The sequence below is a fragment of the Geospiza fortis genome, unplaced genomic scaffold (genome assembly GCF_000277835.1).
Source record: "Geospiza fortis unplaced genomic scaffold, GeoFor_1.0 scaffold40, whole genome shotgun sequence".
Classification (NCBI taxonomy): Eukaryota; Metazoa; Chordata; class Aves; order Passeriformes; family Thraupidae; genus Geospiza; species Geospiza fortis.
Window position 1 is genome coordinate 10,278,740 of NW_005054297.1, and position 9,413 is coordinate 10,288,152.

Sequence of the window (9,413 nt, forward strand, 5' to 3'; positions counted from 1 at the left end):
AAATGTTCACTCCAGGAGGCATGAACACCTTCATGAACTTGCAAACTGCCACAGTCCTAAGGAATCAAGCAACAAATAATGTGTCACAATGGAGAGATGGCTCTTGGTGGAGCTCTGAGCAGTGGCACATTGCCTGTTATCCTAACTCAGAAGTAGGGAGCTGGAAACCATCACAGACTGTTAACTTTAGTTGAAAGGAATATTCTTCTCATTTGGATAAACTTTTCAGGAAGACCTCTCAAATATTAAATACGAATAATTTTACTACCACAACAAGCTGCCAGAGGAGTCTTCTCTTGAATGGAGACCATGTCAGATGTCAGCCCAAAATGAGGTTCCTCTCTTCCATAGATCTATTCTAATTTTCAGAGAGTTTTAAATTTAAACAGACATCATTTTTTCCCTTCAAAGATCTTGAATTTTAAGTCCATGATCTTGAATTGATGATTTTCTTCCCAGTGGATGGAACTGGTGGAATTTTTTTTTTGATAAAAGGCATTATGGTTTTCTCTTGGGGGAAGGGTGGTGAAGACACGGTGTTTGTTGCAACAGGATTTTACAATTAAAATTCCCCACTTTTAGAGGCTTGGTCATTTTTTTGAGTATTGTAACAATGAGTCATGTCAGCACATCTCATAGCATGCTCATGGGCGGTGAGGAACTTGGATTTGGAGAGTTGCTAATCTTTGAACATTGAACAGTGTTCAGCTGTGGTATCACTGGTGTTTTCATGATAAGATGGGAGGTTTATGAATTCCCTTTTTATTTGTCTTCTCTCATTTATGATTTATGGGGCACTCCATTCAACACAATATATGGAAGAATGGCATTTAATTTCACGTTAAAATGAAAAAAAATAGACAGGCCACCCATAAAGTGTGCATCCTTTCTCCTTTCCTGCAGTACAGAAACTGTCATAGCTGGATGCCTTCTAGGTTTCTGCTCTCAGGCCTTTCCAAGCATGATCTGCCTGTACACAGATAAGGCAGGCTGATGTGTCAAAATTCACCCAGAATCTGTCTGGGTCACTGATGTGATCCAGATCAATTTAGAATTTAAAATAAATACTATTGTGTTACTGTGCTGTGGATATTCATCCTAGTCTTTCTTCATTTCAGTGATAAAATTTGGGTGTCCATGAATGTTTTCAGAAGGGAGAAAGGGGAGATTCCTTTTTTTCCAGTCACACTGAAATCCTTATGCACTGATGAAAAATGTTTGATAATTTGGATTTTATGACTTACCACTCATAAAATACTCTTTTCTCATAACAGGTTGCTGAATGCGATAAAGCCAGGATTGGTAAAAAAGATCAACAGACTACCGACCCCCATTGCAGGTTTGGTGAGTATATCAAATGGAGGAAAATATTTCAGTGCTGCTTTTTGCACCTTGACATTGACTATGGGATTCAGATAGCAGTTATTTTTGTAATTTGAACTCTTCTAGCCTAGTAAACTCAGACAGTCCCTCTGAAATTGGAATGCTCTGTGTAGTCACCTTAAGACCTTTCAGTCTTTTTTTTCCAGAAGTAGGCAGTATTCAAGTGTCAGGGTATATTTTTAGAGGAAGATGATCTTCTTGGTTATATATCACCTCTCAGTTGTGGCACTAGCTTTAGAAAAACTGGAATGCATGCATTGGAAGCCACCACCACAAAAAGATAGTTTTTGGAAAGGAAGAAACTGTACTTGCATATTCTGTCTCATTTTCCCTTTCCCCAAAATACCACAGTCTGCAGATAACATTCATTCTGGCACTATCTGGGGAACTGTTTCATGTTGACTTTAAGGGCAGACCAAAATTTGGCCATACTCTGTTGTAAGCAAGGAAGACCACAGAGGATATGCTGCGAGCTCTTGGGCTGCCAGGAGCGCTGGGTGCTCAGGGGGTCACCTCAAGTGGTGGCACAGTCCTGGGCTTGCTGGTGGGGCAGAAGGTGGGAGTGGGTGCTTGTTGGGTCTAAAAGGATTAGCCACATAGAAATATGGCTGTATTGATTTTACCTTCAGCTGCAATTGAGAATAAAAAGGTTCCTGGAGCATGTGGAAGGTGTCCATCCTCTGTTTAGAGTCATCATGTGTATATGTGGTTCCTTTGTGTTCTGGCACTGTTCACATTGTGGCCTCTACAAGACTCAGAATATATTACTTGTTAATAGCTGAAGTTAATTTTCCTTTGTATAAACAGCATTAAAAAGTTTCAGTGTATCAGAAACCATGTTACATTTGCTGTTAAATTACAATTACAATGTAATTGTAATTAAATTCTAATGCAACATCTCTACAATACTGTTGCATAGGCTTTGAGGCTGGGTCTTTCAACATGTAGATTGACAAGGCTATTTCTGCATGAATACTGCCTGGTTTTAGAATCTCATTTTTGATCCCCACCACCCTTTCTCTAAAGTTTCCTTGAGTGCCTTTCTTTTGCCTCCAAAACCCATCTAGTTTTATTCCTTTGCTGTCCTATTTGAAAGGAATATTTGATATAAACAGCTGAAAAAAGTACCAGCAGTGCAGTTTTCTTTTCCTTGGCTCACTTTCAGGAAAGACTCAATTTTTGTTATGACTGTTTTAAGAAGATGATACTGAATTACGTTGGGTTTTTTTCCTTATTCATATGTAAAATCCCAATGGTAAGGTGGTTATAGTAGGAAGGACATAGAAAAAAGTCATTATGTGTGTGTATTTTTCTCATTCCTTGAGATAAAGCTTTCTTGCAAGATGTGTATCTTCAAAACATTATGAAGAAAGAAGTTTTCAGGCTACTAATGATGCAGTAAACCTTTTTTTGTGTTGTAAAGTCACTTTATTACGTCTATACCTGTGTTCTCTGATTCCTTTAGTAACTACTTTTCTAAGTATTTTTTCCTAATAAGTAATTAGGCTATTTTAAAAGTTCACTATTTCTGAGTTCTTGAACATTACCAATGAATGTTTTAATATACTGTTCTATGAATAAATTGCTCCAAACAAAACAGACTATCAGAATTTCCCTTTGCTTTCCAAGACATCTGGTTCCATACCTGCTGACTTTTGTTGCCATTTGTAGTTGCAGTGGTAAGTGGCTGCTTTAAGGACTTTTAATGTGAATTAAAAAGATCAAGTGTTCTATCTAGTCTGTTATGCTTATTTATGGTGTACTATTTAAAAATACAGCTATCAGGGGTGTGCTTGAGCACAGGGTGTATCCTTTTCTTTTCACTAATCTGTACCATGCCGATGTGTCTGAAAAAGAAATTAAAATATTGCCACTATGGTCGAGAGGCTGTTATACCTCCTAGTAGTTGACCCTACATGTGAGACATTCCCTTATTAGTTGCCAATTTTTCTTTATTATCTTAGTTTTGGTTGGCTTGACATACTAAATAGTTACTTCTTTCCAGTTATTTCACCCCAGTGAGTGTGATTTCCTCAGGTACAAGTAGAAATGTTGTGAAAGCTTCAGTACCTTTTCTTCCTTGCATGAGATACATGCTTTTAAATCCTAGATGCTGCTTCTGCCTAAAAAGTGTAACTGAATTACTATAACAGAATTCATTTCTTTCCTGTATCTGATAGAATAAGTTTTTATTTCACTAGCAGAGACAATAGGTACATTTTCTTTTATACACAGTAGGAGCTAAAACTTACGAGTGATTGTGGAGTATTCAAAGTGCCATTTGTTTCATCCTTAACCTCCAGAGACACAAACAGTTATATGTTATGTAGCTCTACACAATGTCTACTTGACTCTTAATTCTCCAGATGATAGTCTATTTTTCTCCTTTGTTATGGTAAGGAAAAATTAGGAAGTGTCCTTTATTGAAGGAAAATAATGGTAAACTTGAAGCCCATATCAAACACACACTGAGGTGTTCACTTTGAAGTATTATCAGGCGTAAAAATTTTGCCTATATTTCATGTTTGAGTGACTTCTCACAACACTTCTGTAAGTATTATGTATAAGTGGTTCAGTGTTGACAGACTGAATTCTTCAAATCTTTCCTGGCATTTAAAACTAGATGAATCTGCAGTTACGCTGAAATTCTCACCAGTGACTTGCTCATGTATTTTAAGAGGGAATAATTTATTTGCAGATCTTGCAGACCAGAACACCAATCATTTAAGTAAAATTTATCCATTATAGTGCTGTGGTGTTAAAGTAAGAACTCCAGGATCTGAACACCACCATACTTAGCACAGGCTGTATAAATACACAAAGATGATCTTTGTCTAGTTGCAAGTCTAGGTCAGGATGTGGATTGTATGCAGCATTACATATAGAATTACATATGTTCAGCTTGGCAGGCTTGTTTGTAACTTGCTTTGATCTCCAGAAGTGCCGACTGCTTCTGTTATCGCAGCAGAAATGATACATTGCTTTAATGAAAGAAAATGTAGGACCACAGCTTTGGTATTCAGACTTGCAGTATTAAATCTGATGAAGTGTTTTATCATTCTTGTTCAGTATTCATTAATCCTGAAAGCTTATGCTCCCACCAAAAAGCAAATTCACAAAGCATTCAAAGAACATATTAGGCCTATGTAGGAGTAACAGAAGAAATTTTCTCATGTAAAAAATTGATACTGAGAATCTTCTAAGACTGTCAGGTTTCTAGCACCATCATTTAATGTATTTATTTGTAGAAGGCTGGAGAAGTGTTTTGGCTAAGTTATTAATTAAAAAAACATTTGGAGCTGCAGAAGACTTGCAAAGGTGTATTAGAGTACAATGAATATAAGTTTTACAAAACCAGCAATTTTTTTGAGTGAGTTGCTGTTGTTTCTTTCATTTTATATGACATTCACGGTGAATATAACTAATTTTTAAGGTTTCTACTAATTGTAATTTTGTACCTCTAGACCTTATTATCTATTCTACTAGCATCACCGTAGACAAGGTTTGCTCTGTGATACTAACTACTGTATGTTGACTTTATTTTTCCCTTAAAAAGATTCCAGCTTTTGCTTCCTGTCCCTGAATAATGTCACTCTGTGAGAAAATAAAAGGTTTCTGCCTTATCTTTTGTTTGACAGGATTTAGGGGAGTTTATAGCATTACTTCAGTTCCTTGAACAATCCCCACAGGAGCTCAGACACTTACTTCAGAGGCTGTGTGAACGATTCTCACATATAATAGGAGGAAGTAGTGAAGACAAAGATGGAGAGATGAACTTTAGCTTGGATCTTGGCTCATGTTTCAGCACTACTGAATAAAAAATCTGTTTACTGTGGCATCCAGTTTTCAGTTTGTTTATGGTCCTTGACTTTGTGACATATGCATGATATAGCACTGGAAAAAATAGACTTGCAGAAGTCACCTGGTTACATGGTTATTGCACCAAGATGAACAGAGACAGAATGTGCTGCTTAAGAAAGCTTGTTCCTTTGAAAGCAGGGTTGGGTTTTTTCCCTCATTATTTTCCCAGGAAGTTTCTTTTGGCAAAGTGTTCTCTGAGAGCTTGCTATTACCCTTAATAAGAACAGCTATCTGTCTGCTGGTGCTGGTAGCTTGTTCTTATGCTGTAATATTGCACAAATTGTAAGTTTGGGGGTTTTCTATCTTATATGTTACTTCAAGGAAATGTTGTCCTTATGTTAGCTTTCAGGAGTTTGAGCTACTAATTAAATTGAGCAAATGAGATCTTGTTTCTTCATGTAGGTATGAACCTCAAAATAAAATTACAAGACTCAAATAAATTATAGTGTGTCTCACACAGTTAAAAATAATTAGCAAAGATAAATACACAAAACTTTAACCAACATGCATTATTTTTATCACTCTCTTCATTCATACCTCCTTGTTACTAATTTTTTTGAAGAATTATCTTGGTTTTTTCTTTTAAGTTTATCACTCTCCCTTTAGTTCTAGTACTTTCTAGAAAAAGTCTGCTCCTATTGTAATATATAGATTCATAATATATGATAGTTTCTGTTTTCTTGCTTTGTACTACTATTCTCTGCTGAGCATATTCATTTCCCAACACAATTGTATTCATAAAAAAAGTCTTGCTGTGTAAGTTGTGGTACATGTGAAGTAAACAGAAGCAAAATTTCCTGTCTATCTAAAAACAATAAGTTCTTGGCACTCACATTCCAAAAGCATTTTTGTGAGTGTTGATGTAAAACAGAGTGTCAACAGCATAGCAAAATACTGACAAACCATTCTGCCATGTTTTCTGTGGATCTTCCTTGCTAAATAGTAATCGGTTTCTCTACACTTCTTGTGTCTGCTTTCAGTTCTGAAATCGGAATGTTTGACGAATGCAATATTTAGGGTCTAGCCAGTAGCTGAGAGCAGCGCTGTGTGCTTTGGCTCATCACATAATGTAATACATAATGAATCTCTTTACTAAAGCAAGAGTATCCTTAAAAAAAATAATGGTTAGTAGCATGTCCTTGTATTCTTTATGTTGTTTGAGTTTTTTACTTCCCTAGCTTTCTAGACCGCCTTCAAATTAATTTTTCATTTAAACTTTCTTGCCTTGGGTGTCATCTGAGCTGGACAGAATTACCCTATGAAATTCCTGTTAAATTAATTTAGCTCTACATTGTATTCATAAACATTTCTAAGTTACACAAAGAATATAAAAGCAAACTAACAGGTGTTTCTTAACCACATTGTTTGTAAACAAAGTCTGTGTGGAACAATCTGCAGTGAAGCTGTAGCTAATTTATTGCAGAAGAGGAAAACAGCCATCAGTTCAAATTTGGCAGGAAGCACAGAAAAATCAGTGTTGGGGGAAAAATGAAAAGCAAACAAATAAAACCCAAAAGTTTATACGGAAATTCAGCTATTTTTCTTTTTAAACTGAATTGAAGGTTTTTATTGCTTCCAATTAACCATACAAATGCTGTCCAGGAAGCATTGCTCTCCTGACATTTAAACTAATATTACAAATGGAAAATACAATGCTGACATCTCATTTAGTATTTTATTGATTAAAATGGCTGTGCTTACTGTGGTGTGTTTGGTTTGGTTCCAAAACTCTCAAACATTTGATGCTGGAAACTAACGATTGATCTGACAGCAAATGTACTGGAGACATATTCCACTGCTGCACTTGGGTTCAGCCTGTGTTGCCTGGCTTCCAAGTTGTACTATAATCTGATGTATGCATGCAAGAGAGGCTGAAATAATAGGAAATTTAATAAAAGGCATGTAGTATAGAAAAAGGAACAAACAAAACAAAGGGAGGTAAATGACCCCACCTTATTTATTTATTCGTTTGTGATGGTCTGAGCTGCATTTAGCTGTAACACACACCCTCAGAGAAGTGACTTCAACCAACTCCTAGTAGTGTTCATGTTCACCACCTCTGTATGGCTCATGAGTTGTCCCTAACATCCATGGGCAATCACTTCCTTCCTCAGCTACCAGCTGCAGTGTTGTGTTTATGATGGCTGGAGGTGAAACTTGGAATTAAGAACCTTGTTTGTTTCCAAATTGCCCATTATTGATCCCTCAGGGGTTTTTGTGTGCTTTCTGCACCACTGGCCCCAGCCAGAACCCAGCCAGGACTTTGGCAGACCAACCTCACTGCTGGCCTAAAGTCCCATCTTCTGGATGCTTCCTTGGATGGAGTGTTTACAGTGCACTCAAGAAGCTGAGCTGTTTGTTGGCTGGGACCACTCCTTGTCATGCTGAGGATACTGGCTCTCTCTGCCAGTGTCCAGGAGTTTATCCCTTGTTATAAGATGAAGTCTCTCAGTACCCAGGGTGCTCTGAACAGTTTCCTTGTTGGGTCAGAACAGCACCAGCCAAGATGGGTAAATGTTTGCAGGACACTTGTGAAGGATGTGATCCATAGCTGCTGTGAACATATGCAAACTTTGTCATGTTGTTGAGAACTCTTCTGAAACTAGACTGGTTAGGATTCAAAGGTGCAGCATTTTCACAGTCAGCTTAAGCTGTGCCCTCAGCCTGCTGAGCTCTGCTGCTGAGAATGTCAGGACTTGGTTTGGCCAAATGCTAATAATACTTGTAAGCTCTTTGTGGCAAGGATCATCTGTTAGTCTGTTTTTGTCTAACACCTCACCCCATGAGTCCTGCTCCATGGCCAGGACTCCTAGACAGTATGTTAATACAAATAATAAATAACAGCTACAAAAATATCACAAGCATTCCTATGTCATTCACAGTCTCATTTTAGACTGTTCTCCCAACACCTGTGAGTTTAATCAGTAGGTTTATAATTAGCTTTATTCACACTGAATAATATAGAACATTAATACGCAAATTTGGAGGCAAGGGGAACCTTTTCTATGATAAAACCAAGAGAGCATGGTCACTGCAGAGGATGTCCTTTTTTGAATGTTTTTTTTTTTTCTGTATGAAGACACCCTTTGCTTGCCCAGCCTTATCATGCTTTAGGAAAAAGCATGCTTGATTCAAAGCAAAGAGTCTATCTGTTTAGGGCTATCAAGTGACTTCTCAATGTTATTTATAAAATATCATAATGATTGTTTTGTGGGGTTTTTTTTTGAGGTTGTTTTTTTTTGGTTTTTTTTTTTTTTTTTTTTTGCATAAGAAGTTCAGTAAACTGAAGGATTCCAGGGATAACATTTGAAAACAGCAGACAGAAAAACATTGCTACTGATGAAGTGATAATGCTAGGCAGCTGAAATGTAAACTTGACCTTATCATTGCATTAACCTTTACTATAAATGACAGGGTCTTTCTTGGTTTGGGGAGGGCAGCTGGCTTCCAGGAAGAGCTCATTTTGTAGCCATGAAAAATGTAGGTTGCCTACTGGAATAACTGCTAGATTTGCTTTTAGATGCTGGAGTCCTTCTGCAAGTTCAGCTGTGACTTGCATTATATTGGTTTAATGACACTGAGGTGAGTGAGTGTTTCAGAAATGGCAAGCTTTTGAAGAATAATCTCTAACTATTTATAAATATCAGAAAATATAATAGTTTAACAAACCAATCCCATTTGCCATGTAGCTTAAATTTCCACTTAATGAAGTGAAGGATCAGTGCCTTCCTTGAGCTGCTGTCTTGGAAACAAAGAACCTCCTGAGCAATGATTTATATTCTTCAAAACAAATCCCACTGTTGAAGCTTATGACTTCTCTTCGTAGTTGGGCAAATACCACATGCTCTGGAGACATGTACCATCTTCAGGAGTTTTCAATGAAGGAGTTGGATGCCCTGAGTCTGTGAATGTGTCACCTGTGTCCTGTGGGAAATGTGGCACTGTTGCAGTTTTATCCAGGCACCTGCAATTTTTGTGTGACTTCTATTGCAATATTTATTAGTTTGCAATGAGGATATAAAGAGAAGCACTGAGCTGGTGTACTGAAAGTGTTTAGGCCAACACACATAAAATATGCAGGGCTACAACTGTCCATGTCTTGAAGCTAAATAAGTATCAGCTTTTGTCCTTAGCAAGGAAAACTAGACCTGAGGTTATGGCTGCTTTCA

At 37.2% G+C, this 9,413-nt stretch overlaps 1 protein-coding gene across 1 annotated transcript in view; it reads left to right on the forward strand.

Annotated features, from left to right (window-relative positions):
* The window catches only part of LIMCH1 (LIM and calponin homology domains 1), a 110,540-nt gene that overhangs the window by 9,942 nt on the left and 91,185 nt on the right, over window positions 1–9,413 (forward strand). The window contains exon 2 of the mRNA XM_031055289.1: window positions 1,275–1,344. The gene's annotated coding sequence lies outside the window, so the exon portion shown is untranslated. The remainder of the gene's footprint in view (window positions 1–1,274; window positions 1,345–9,413) is intronic.